We start from the raw sequence: 11,076 nt of genomic DNA, 5'->3' as shown, positions 1-11,076 counted from the left end.
TAAAACTTTATTTATTTCCTAAAAATCTAATTTATCCTCATCCTAAGAAGTTCTAGACTCTTCTAGAAAGTCTTCATCCTCATCCTAGGAAGTTCTAGACTATTCTAGAAAGTCTTTATCCTCATCCAAAGTCTAGACTCTTCTAAAAGATGTCTTTAAACCTAATCCTAATCCCCTCCTAACCTTGTCACATTCTCTAAACATGGGTTAAGACTTACTAACCCAAGCCAAAGTTAACAAATATCTCCTCCTTCACCCACCCTCATTAAATGCCATCCACTTGCCTATCCCTAAGCTAATCCTAAACCATCATAAACCATCCTCTAATCATTTGCACAATCCTAAGCAAGCTTAAAAACTTCCTAATCAAGCCCAAGTCAAAATTCCTCTCATCTCCTTCAAAATATCCCAACCATAAAACTTTATGAAGCCCACTAGGCCATAAATGACTCTTCCAAGCCCTTTTATTGCTCTTACAAGCCATTATGAGGGTCTTTATGAAGATTTTATCCCTTGAGCCTCCTTTTTTGACTCATTCTTCCCTTTTCCTCCATCCTCTCACCCTATGACATGTGTCACTCCCTGATTGACTATAAAGAAGCACAATCCATGTGCTCTCCTCTCATGCAATCTGAGCCCTCCATGAGCTTTTTCCCATCCTTGCATCTTAGCCCTCAAGCCTCTTGCCTATAAATTGGATCCTTCCCCTTTGCAAAACAACACAATCCATGAAGTAAAGTCATAATGCCATTTTAAGAAGCCATTTTACATCAAAACCATACACTCACACCCAAATTCCAACTCCATTTGAAGCCCTTTTTGAAGCAAAAAGCTTGAGTATACATCCTATCTATTTAGACAAAGCCACTCAACAAGAGACATTCTCATTGAGAGAGCCCATTAATGGCTCATATTCTCAATTGAGATTTCATCTTAGTCTATCTTGAAGTTTATGAATTTAGTTTAGTTTGTAGAAGCTTTATTTAAATTTGGTTTCTATTAGCATACTAACATTGCTCATATACAAACCCTACAAGAACCATTTCAATTTTTCACTCATGTTTTTGCTTCACAACACATACCCCATTTCCATTTAGAAATAGGGACCCCTTTCATCTTGTCTTCAAGTCATATGACCTACTCTTCAGAATAGGGTACCCTTTGAGGTACCTTGAGGAGTGAGGACACTAGGCCCTAGGTCTAGGAGTTGAGAAAAGTGGCCTTGATTAGATTCTATAGGAGGAAAAATAATGTATCAAGTAGTTAAGGTAAAGTGTTCACCTATGCCCCTTGCACATATGTGCACCCTAACAAGGTGCACAAGTTCCCCAACTGCATAGAATGTGCATGTGTGCACAAATGTGCATGTACACCTAATAGAGGTGTGTGAGGTGCACTAGATCAGCCACCTAAAAATAGGTTGGCATCCTCTTGTACTCACATCTTATCCTCAGCCTCCTAGTCCTATTTGTGCACCATCACACCCTTGACCTTTGTAGTTTTAAGTTGTTGTACACCCCACATGTCTACAAATTCAAGGTAAAAAAAGTGGAGATGTGAGCCTTTGTAGGTGCACAGGTGCATCATTTGTAGGAAACCTTGGCATATTGTTCACCCTCTTTTTTTACTTAGCCTTGGTGTAGAGTTTCTCATATGCATACATCTACAAGGTTTGTACCTTCATGCCCCTATTTTTCCTAAAGGCTCATGCATGTGTGCAACTACACAACCTTTAGAGATGCATAAAAACCTATTCCTATGCATTTTCACACCCTACATAGGTCTACATGTGTACAAGGTCTGCATCTCCCCCTTTTGTATATTATAGGCCCCTGAATCTTTATTTCAGATAGTTTTTGCAATCTTTAAGTCTTTGTTTTTTCTTCTTGTCATGTGGAAACTGATCTCTTTCTTTTGTGCAAGTAATCATAGAATCTTTTCCATCCACACCATCCAATAACCACCAAAACCAATGGTGTTCAAATTCCAGGGCATCCCCAACAAGTCTCACTTCATTGATAGACATTCAAAAATATGTAATACTGAGCTTAGTCATATTGATTAGAATTCCTTCTTGGTTCTCTACAACAAGCCCCATAAGCAGTTAGAGATGACCACCTCAATTATCAAAAATCAATTAGTTATTTTTTCCTCTCACCCTAATTTAGTTCAACAATCAGTGCTAATCATGACCCTCACCCAACATTAAACACCTGATGAAAGGTTGGTGAGGAGTGTCACTGGAGAGCTAGTTCTAAACCTCAAGCTAAACAAAATAAAGAAGGCCTTCCATCTACTACCATATGATCACTTCTACAATGTATCATATGAAAGTGTACTGTAAAAATAGAGCCCATGTGTAGGAGATCATACATAGGAGATACCTAATTACTTAGAATCCCCACAACAAGAGGCTTATAAAGGTGGACCTTATGCATGCATACATGATATCTAACATCACATACTATATCATACTTTTAAGATGATCGATGGGCCTCTCCATGGAAAGCCACCTAAAGACATGGATGGTCCACTTCATTGAGAAGATAAGGACTATGGACAACATGATTAACTAGGGAATGCTCATTATTAACTCTTTGCTTAATTAGATGGTATCATTTCAAACCAATCCCAAATTTAGATGACTTCTTACATAGTATTTATGTTGGTAGCCTAGCTACCCTAGTACCTAGCACTCACCAAAAGGGGTAGTATCCAAGATGAAAATGTGTGGTCATACATTGTGTACCCACAAATAATAAAGAAAGACCTCCAAAAGGGAATCCCTAAGTACATAATTGGAAATAAAGAAAAGAAAGACATTTTCACATACAAGGTTGAGTGGGAACAATATCTTTTTGAGGACTTACCCCTCACTAGGCCATTTTTTTATAACATCAACATGTTCAAACACATAGTAGGAAAGGAGTTCATGCTTGACTCATGTTAGACCCACTTCCTAATGTTCCCCATTATAGGCACTGACTAGGCCAAAGAAGGGGAAGGGAGTAAAGATGACTATCCCATCCTACCCTTCTAAGTCCCCAATTTTCCTAGAGATATTCTATGGGAACACAAGGGGCATAGCATATTTTGAAAGAGAAGAAAAAGGGAAACATAAGAAGAGAAATCAAGCCTCAAAAATTAAAGAAGAGGAACCTCCAACAGATCCCCAAGGTTAGGTTGCTTCATCCATCCCAAAGAAGAGTAGAATGGAGAATGCAGAAGTTGAGTCAAAGAGGAAGATGTTGTCACAAAGGTTTGCACCCTTGTCCAAAGTTTTTACCTAAGGACAACCTTTTGAAACATGGAAACAACCTCCAAGTTGTGGCACTTGAACTATGAGGTTGAGTCTTTGGAGAAGGCAAGCTTCCTTTACTATCAAGGTGCACCTAAGTACTCTTGGAGAGGAAAAGGGAGAAGGAATGCATAAAATAAAATCTACCTACTCTAACCTAAGGGGGTGATGCACCAAAATAGAGTGTTCAAACCAACCTCTACCCATACATGCACTATTGAACCATCATGACACCAAAAGATATACACATCCAAACTTGCTTTAATCTAACAATCACATGCTGATCAGAAAACCCAAATGAATGACACAAGGAAAGAGAGGATTCACTTATATACCATTCATAGGCCAAAAGAGATACAGTCATGCAAGATTGCAGATCTCTACAATACACCAATGAGAGGCAAATAGTTCTTGCACTTCACATCAATGGATGAAGGAGATAAGAATGCCATATAGTTCAAAGGCAAAGGGAATTTATAGTGAAATTGCAGTGCAATATCAAAGAAGTCAGAGAAGAGTCGACCAGTACAAAATCTACAAAAATTGCCTTTATAGCTTAGGCATAACTAAGATATTTTCTAATTGAAGTTACTCTGCAACCACTACCATTAAGTCTTATAGGGAATAATCATGTAGATCTAGGGAAAATCCAACCTTGGTGTAGACCTAAGTATAATGAAATCTGATATTCTACCAAAATAGGGCCTCAAGAAGATAAGAAACAGGTCCATTAAACCATTCTAACCAAAAAATATGGATAAACTAGGATGGCAGAGTGTTCAACTACTATCCAACATTCATTTGAGAGTGGTTGGAATTGATCACAAGGATTAGATCATGCAACAAATGTTGATTTCCTTCATTTCTAGCTCTTGAATTGGCAAGGTCAAACAATCGATTGAATTTTGCCACTAGGATGAGCCACGTCGACCAATGATTTCATTTCATTTTGCCACCCTACAAAGTCTCCATGTGGTTAATCACATCTTTTCAATTAATAGTGCCATCTTTTCAAAACCCTGATCGCAATAGTCTCATAACTGTCAGCCTTTTCTGCCAATGCCTTAGCTGAGCCCACTGGGACATGTGTCCCTCAGGAACTTCCCCATAATGTTTAATTTCCTCACATCTTCATATTGTGGGAAAGCATTGATTATTGATCTTTATGAGATCAACGATCATGAAAGATCCTCCATATACTACGCTTGCTCTTTAAAATTTCTCTTCCCACGAACCACTCAGCACAACCTAGCATCCAACTAGCACCACCTTGGTGACCCATACAAAAAATAGGTCCCATAGAGACACACAACAACAAGGCACTTGCCTGCATTCCACAATATCCTTGCATCTTCAAAATGTGGGGAAGCGCCAACCCTTGATTTCATTTGAATCTATGATGGAAGGAACAATTGAGAAAATGTGACATCACTACAACTTTAGCTTTTACCTTTGGGCTCATGAGGGTATGTGGTGATCTAGCACTTGCCCACATTGTTGGGAAGTTTGACAAAACATAAAATGTGGGAAAGTGGGCACCAATCAAATTGCCAGCTAGACTAACCTTGCTTCCCTTCTGTGGCCCACAAAGAATGTTTGTCTCACCTACCACGTGTCATGAAAGAGCTTCCCCATATTATGTAAAGGTTGTTCATCTTGAGAATGTGGAAAAGTAGCCACTGTGGATCGCCAAAGATCTAACAATGCAGAAAGTTGTGGGCTAGTGAAAAAAAATAGGACATAAAGAATTACCATAAGGTTTTAATCATTTTATTTTTTGATATTTCCATGCCATTTAAATAATACTTACATATGGAAGATGACCTTTGGGAGGGCTCAAGTGTTTGAATTCAAATTTTGGCGAGAAGCAAAATAGGTAACAGAAGAGATTGAAGAAAAAAGGTGGCCTCCCCCTTAATCCCCAAAACTATACTAGAAGTGGTAGAGGATGAGGAAGAGGACAAAGAAGAAAATATTCATCTAAAAAAGAGAAGTAGAGAAGTTTGGATAGAAAAGGGGGCAAGGAGAAAGGGCCACAACCCACTATCCCCATCGACCTAGGACCAACCAATCTAGATAGAAGATATTATAGATCTAGAGGGGTGGATTGCATCTACTATAAGGAGTGGCTCAAACATTTTTTATTTTTCTAATTTTGATTGGATGCTTGTTGGGATACCTCCTCCTCCCCTAGTAGAAGAAGAAGAAAGAAATGTGCCTCATATTGGAATTCTTTAGAATAACTGGGGGGGGGGGGGGGGTGAATTAGTTATCCAAGGTCTAGCTATATAATTAAAACTTTTCATAGCTTAGTGAACCCATAAAACATTTATCATCATGCATGCATCAATAAGATTATGCAATGACTTAAAACTTCTAGGTTACTATCAAATCAATTTGCATAAATGTAAACATGAAACATAGCAGATTCAATAACACACTTGATATAATGATTTATATAGAAACCCAATTTGGGTAAAACTACTAGTAGCATGTTACTCTTTTTCACTCTTCTGAAATGATTCCTTGTGAAAGGCCAACCCTATTAAAGGATTTCAATCACCCTATTAGGAGTGAGCCTTGTTACAGGACTTTAGACCATTCACTTGAAATGTCACTTAGTTAAAGGATTTACAAATGACTATTAGGTCAACCTTAATCCAAAGGATTTACCCTAGATTGATTACAATTATTAGATAGTAATAGTAAGGCTTGATCTGATAACAACGTACAACTCCATTTGTAGATTACAGATCCTTATTTTAGTCCTCCATTTTGTTTGGCTTTCACACACTTCAACTTTGATAGCTTGTTCACCCTTCAAGCATCCATACCCTTAATCCTTCTTTCTTAACATGCAAATGTAGACACTTCACTTATGTCACTAAATGAAGCAATACCCTAGACTCTTTGTCTTCCTTAGTTTCTCACACATGACAACCTTTGCTTCTAACTAGCCATCCCTATAAATAGGAAATTGAGAATTTTTTTCGTTCATTCTCCATCATCTAATTTAGGGTTGGAGAAATTAGGTAGGATTCAATGAATCTACCCCTCATTCCATTTCATTTCTAGAAACTTCTCCTTCAGTCCTCTTTGAATTCACCTCAAATTGGTTTACTATGAATTTTGTGTCACTAGCTCATCAATCTTATCTTCTACCTATTTCACACAATCCAAGAAAACAAACTTGTTGGCTCAAATCTGTCAAATTCATGATCTTTCAAATAATGATGAATCTTGGCTTTAACTTGCTTTTGATGCTTGACACATACTACATTTCTCAACATCATCTATAAAATCATTTGGCATAAACTAAAGTTTACTATTGCTTAGCATCAATTAAACTTTACTTAGCATCCACTTTGTTACTCAACATACACTAAAATAAACTTTTACTTGGCTCCAACTAATTTTCTCCTTGGCTTGCATTGGCTATCATTAGCACCTACTATCCACTTGGTCAAGCTTTGTAGACAAACTTTGTTATACTTCTTTTGAAAGTGCTTAGTGCAACCAATCTTTTGCAACCTTAAGTAGATTATCAATGCACTATGTCACCACTATCTTAGCTAATTCTTGTACTCCTTTTCATATCATAACTCAACCTTTCCTCTAGGTGTTATTGTTACATATTTTTTTCAAATCCTCTTCATCAATCAAATAAGTGATAGTATTCAAATCATATAAGCAATTGTCTTATGAAAAAATAGTAAGTTTAACATTAGTGACAAAAAAATGATTAAAACACATTTATCATACTTGTATCAATCTATTTTCAACAATCTCCTTCTTTGGCATTGATAGAAAATCAAACTGATCAACCAAACTGACTAGGTCAAAATAATAAGACCAACAAAACTACAAAAAATAAAATAATTCCTTGTATTGAGATCTCTCCCTCTATCAGCAACTTTCATCTTCTTAATAGGTTACAAAACTCTATTGTGTCATCCTTATGACTCCCTCTGAATTACTTCTTATATCTCCCTTTACATTATGTCCCTCTTGCTAGGTAGATGTAATTAGCAGATACACTTTCTATTTCATCAGTAAAAATTTCTCCATTAGGATTTCTCCATCTTTGTTTCCTTTTCCTATATTATATATCTCCCTCTTAGCTGTATATCTCTCATTCTTTTTATATCTCTCTCTTTCACTCCCTCTTTGAAAAAAATGCCAAAGACTTGTCATCTTAATATGTAGATATGAACTTCTCTAGTTTCTCCCTCTCTCACCTTGCTTGTGATTGATTAGTAGTTCTAGCTCTTTGATTACTTTAGGCAGATCCTCAAGTAAGATCCACTGCATCAATTTCTAACATTTAGCAATCAGCTTGTTTGATGCAGGGCACTCCTTTTGTTACTTAGATAGCCTTTGATAGGGGTATCACCCTTAGTTTATCTCTTCGATACTCATGAGTATCGTTAGGTAATGCCTTTGTGAAGATATCAACAATTTGTTCTTTTATTTTAACATATTCCATCTTTACCTCTTTATCCTGAACTAATTCTTTCAAGTAATGATACTTCATTGCAATGTGCCTATTCTTTGTATGCATCATAGAATTCTTTGATATATTTATAGCACTTGTATTATCACAATAAAGAATCACTAGTTTAATAATTTCTTCCTTCATACCTTTGAGTAGCTATTTGATCCATGTTTGTTCAATTTACAGTAGTAGCAACATATTCAACTTCAAGAGTATATTGTGAGGTGCAATATTGTTTCTTTCTAGTCCATGTAACCAACATCTTGCCTAAGAAAAATGCTCCTTCACTAGTGCTTTTTTTGTCATCAATGTTTCTAGCCCAATCAACATCAGTATAGGCTCTTAATTAGAATTTCTCATTTTTCTTATAGTATAGACCATATTCCTCTATTCCTTTTAGATATCTCATCATTCTCTTTATAGAAATCAAATGATTCACCCTGGGATTAGTAGAGAATCTTGCAACTATCCTTACATATAGAACAATATTAGGTCTACTATGTACTACACATTGCAATTTTCCCATCATAGACCTATATAATGTTTGATTCACCTCATCCAAATCATTATTTTCTTACAACTCATGCCCTATCACCATAGGTGTACTTACTAGTTTAAAATCCTTCAATCCAATTTTTTTTGGTATCTCCATGACATACTTAGACTGAGTGATGTATATACCATATTTCATTTCATGTACTTGCAAACCCACAAAGAACTTGATCTCTTCAAACATAGACATCTCAAATTCTTGCTTCATTTCATTTGCAAAAGCCTTACATAAAGTATCTTGACCTTAAAATATGATATCATTAACAAAAAATTTTGATAAAAAAATACGTTCTCCTTTCTCTATCTTAATGTACAGATTGTTGTTATCATTAGTCCTTTCAAATGAAATCTTCACAAGATAGTTATGAAGTCTCTCATACCATGCTCTTGGTGCTTGTTTCAAACCATATAGAGCTTTGTGTAATCTACATACCATGTTTTATTGTTAACATCAAAAAATATTTCTAGATGTTCTATGTAAAATTCTTCCTCTAGTCTACCATTCAAAAATGTGGATTTAACATCTATTTGATAAAATTTGAAACCTTTGTATGCAAAATAAGAAAGAAAAGTTCTTACTCCTTCCACTCTAGCAATAGGAGCAAATGTTTATCCATAGTCAATCCCTTCTTCTTCTACATATCCTTTATAGAAAAATCTTGTCTTGTTTCTTGTGCCTTCACCATTTTCATCTAACTTGTTTTTGTATACCCAGTTAGTGCTAATCACATTTTTGTCTTTTAGTCTAGGAACTAGAGTCCATGTTTTATTTTTATCAATTTATTCAATCTCGTCTTCTATGGCTTCACTCTAGTCCACATATTCTAAGGCATCTTTCATTGTTTTGGGTTCCTTCATGCTCAAAAAACATGTATCATTTCTCAACTTATTCCTTGTCATTGGTCTAGCATCTTTATCTCCAATGACTTGTACAACAAGATGATACCTCTTAACATATTTAGACAATCTTGGTTTAGCTTTGTTTTCTTCATTTGGTCTCTCAAGTTCTGAGTCACTATGTACATCTTTGTCAGGTAATCAATGTTTTTTGCATGTACACTAATCTCAAAATTAGAATGTGCCTCAACTTCATTTTGTAACTCGACACTTGAATGTAGTTTAGTTTCTAAATGCAACTCAACATTCATAGTATGTGACTCGATAGTCACTAAAACTTGTTGTTAGTTAGTAGCTTGATTTGCAACATCTTCTTTAGTAGGTATGCCTTCACAAAAGTATACAAATGATTTTTGTTCTTCTAGTTCCTTTATAGATTCAACCTCATATACTTTTGTATACTCATCAAATTTCACATTTGCACTTTCCACAACTTTGTATAAGCTTTACTTCTTGTGGAATAACTTAGGAATATACCTTCTTCACTTCTTGCATCTAGTTTTTAATTCCTAAAATATTTGAGAATATAGCATCTTTTTCCAAATACCGTAAAGTATTTTACATTGGGTGAGTATCCATACTATAGTTCAAAAGGTGTTGAATGAGTATCTTCCTTGAATTGTACATAGTTTAAGGTATAGAAACCTATACTTATAACTTCTCTCTATTATTTCAAAGCAACATTTTCCTCCATCATGAGTGTTCTAGCCTAATCCATTATAAACCTATTCCTCCTTTCAGCAATTCTATTTTGTGGAGGGGTTCTAGGAGTAGATGTTTGTCTTTTGATTCCTCTATCATTACAGAACATCTCAAACTCATTTGATATAAATTCTTCTCCTCTATCAAATCTTAACCATTTGAGACTTTTACCTATTTCCTTTTCAACTCTTGCTAAGTACCACTTAAACATTTGGAAAGATAAGAATTTTGTTTCAAAAACATAACTTTCATCATTCCAGAACAATCATCAACAAGAAGCATAATGTACTTATCCCCTTTGTAGCTTTACACTTTAATTGGTCTACAAAAGTTAGTTTGACAATCTCCAGTATTTCTTTAGAGGTATGAGATTTACTCTTAAAATTTGACTTTTTCATCTTTCCTAACTGACATTGTTTGCACATTATATTGTTAGGCTTCTTCAACTTAGAAAAACCTCCAACACTTCTCATGATATTGATACTAACCAAGTTATCAAAATTAACATGACATAACCTCTTGTGCCATAGCCAAACATCATCAAATTCTACAACTATACAAATAGCATCCTCTATATCAAGATAGAATAGATTACTCCTAGTTTGATCACCCTTTCCAATTAGTTTTCCATCAATATCATATATCTTAGCATTCTTGTTTTCAAACTCAACCTTACATCCTGAATTATTCAATTGTGATACATTCAATAGATTATAGTTAAGTCCTTCAACATAATAAGCATTGTCACATAAAATCCTTTTCTTGATTTTGATAGAACCTTTTCCTTTTATCAAACATGGTGCATCATTACCAAATCTTACACTATTTCCATCGTAACAATTCAAGGTAATGAACTTACTTTTATCTCCAATCATGTGATGTGAACACCCACTGTCAATGGTCTATCTGTCATTTGTGTTCACACAAGACATCGGTGCAATTACTTCATCTTCATTAGATTCATCCTTTATTGAAACATAAGCCACTTCATCATCATGGTCATTAGATTCATCTCTTACTTCCTCTTTAGAAATGTAGCAAGACTTCTTTCCTTTGTCTTTGTAATTCTTGATGTCTTCATCTCTTCTACTTTCGTATTTGTCACCACTTTTGTAGTTCTTCTTCTCTAGAC

Source organism: Cupressus sempervirens, chromosome 5 (assembly GCF_028749045.1).
Source record: "Cupressus sempervirens isolate cs-2001-9-10 chromosome 5, ASM2874904v1, whole genome shotgun sequence".
In the NCBI taxonomy this organism is placed as follows: domain Eukaryota; kingdom Viridiplantae; phylum Streptophyta; class Pinopsida; order Cupressales; family Cupressaceae; genus Cupressus; species Cupressus sempervirens.
This window is presented reverse-complemented; position numbering follows the sequence as displayed.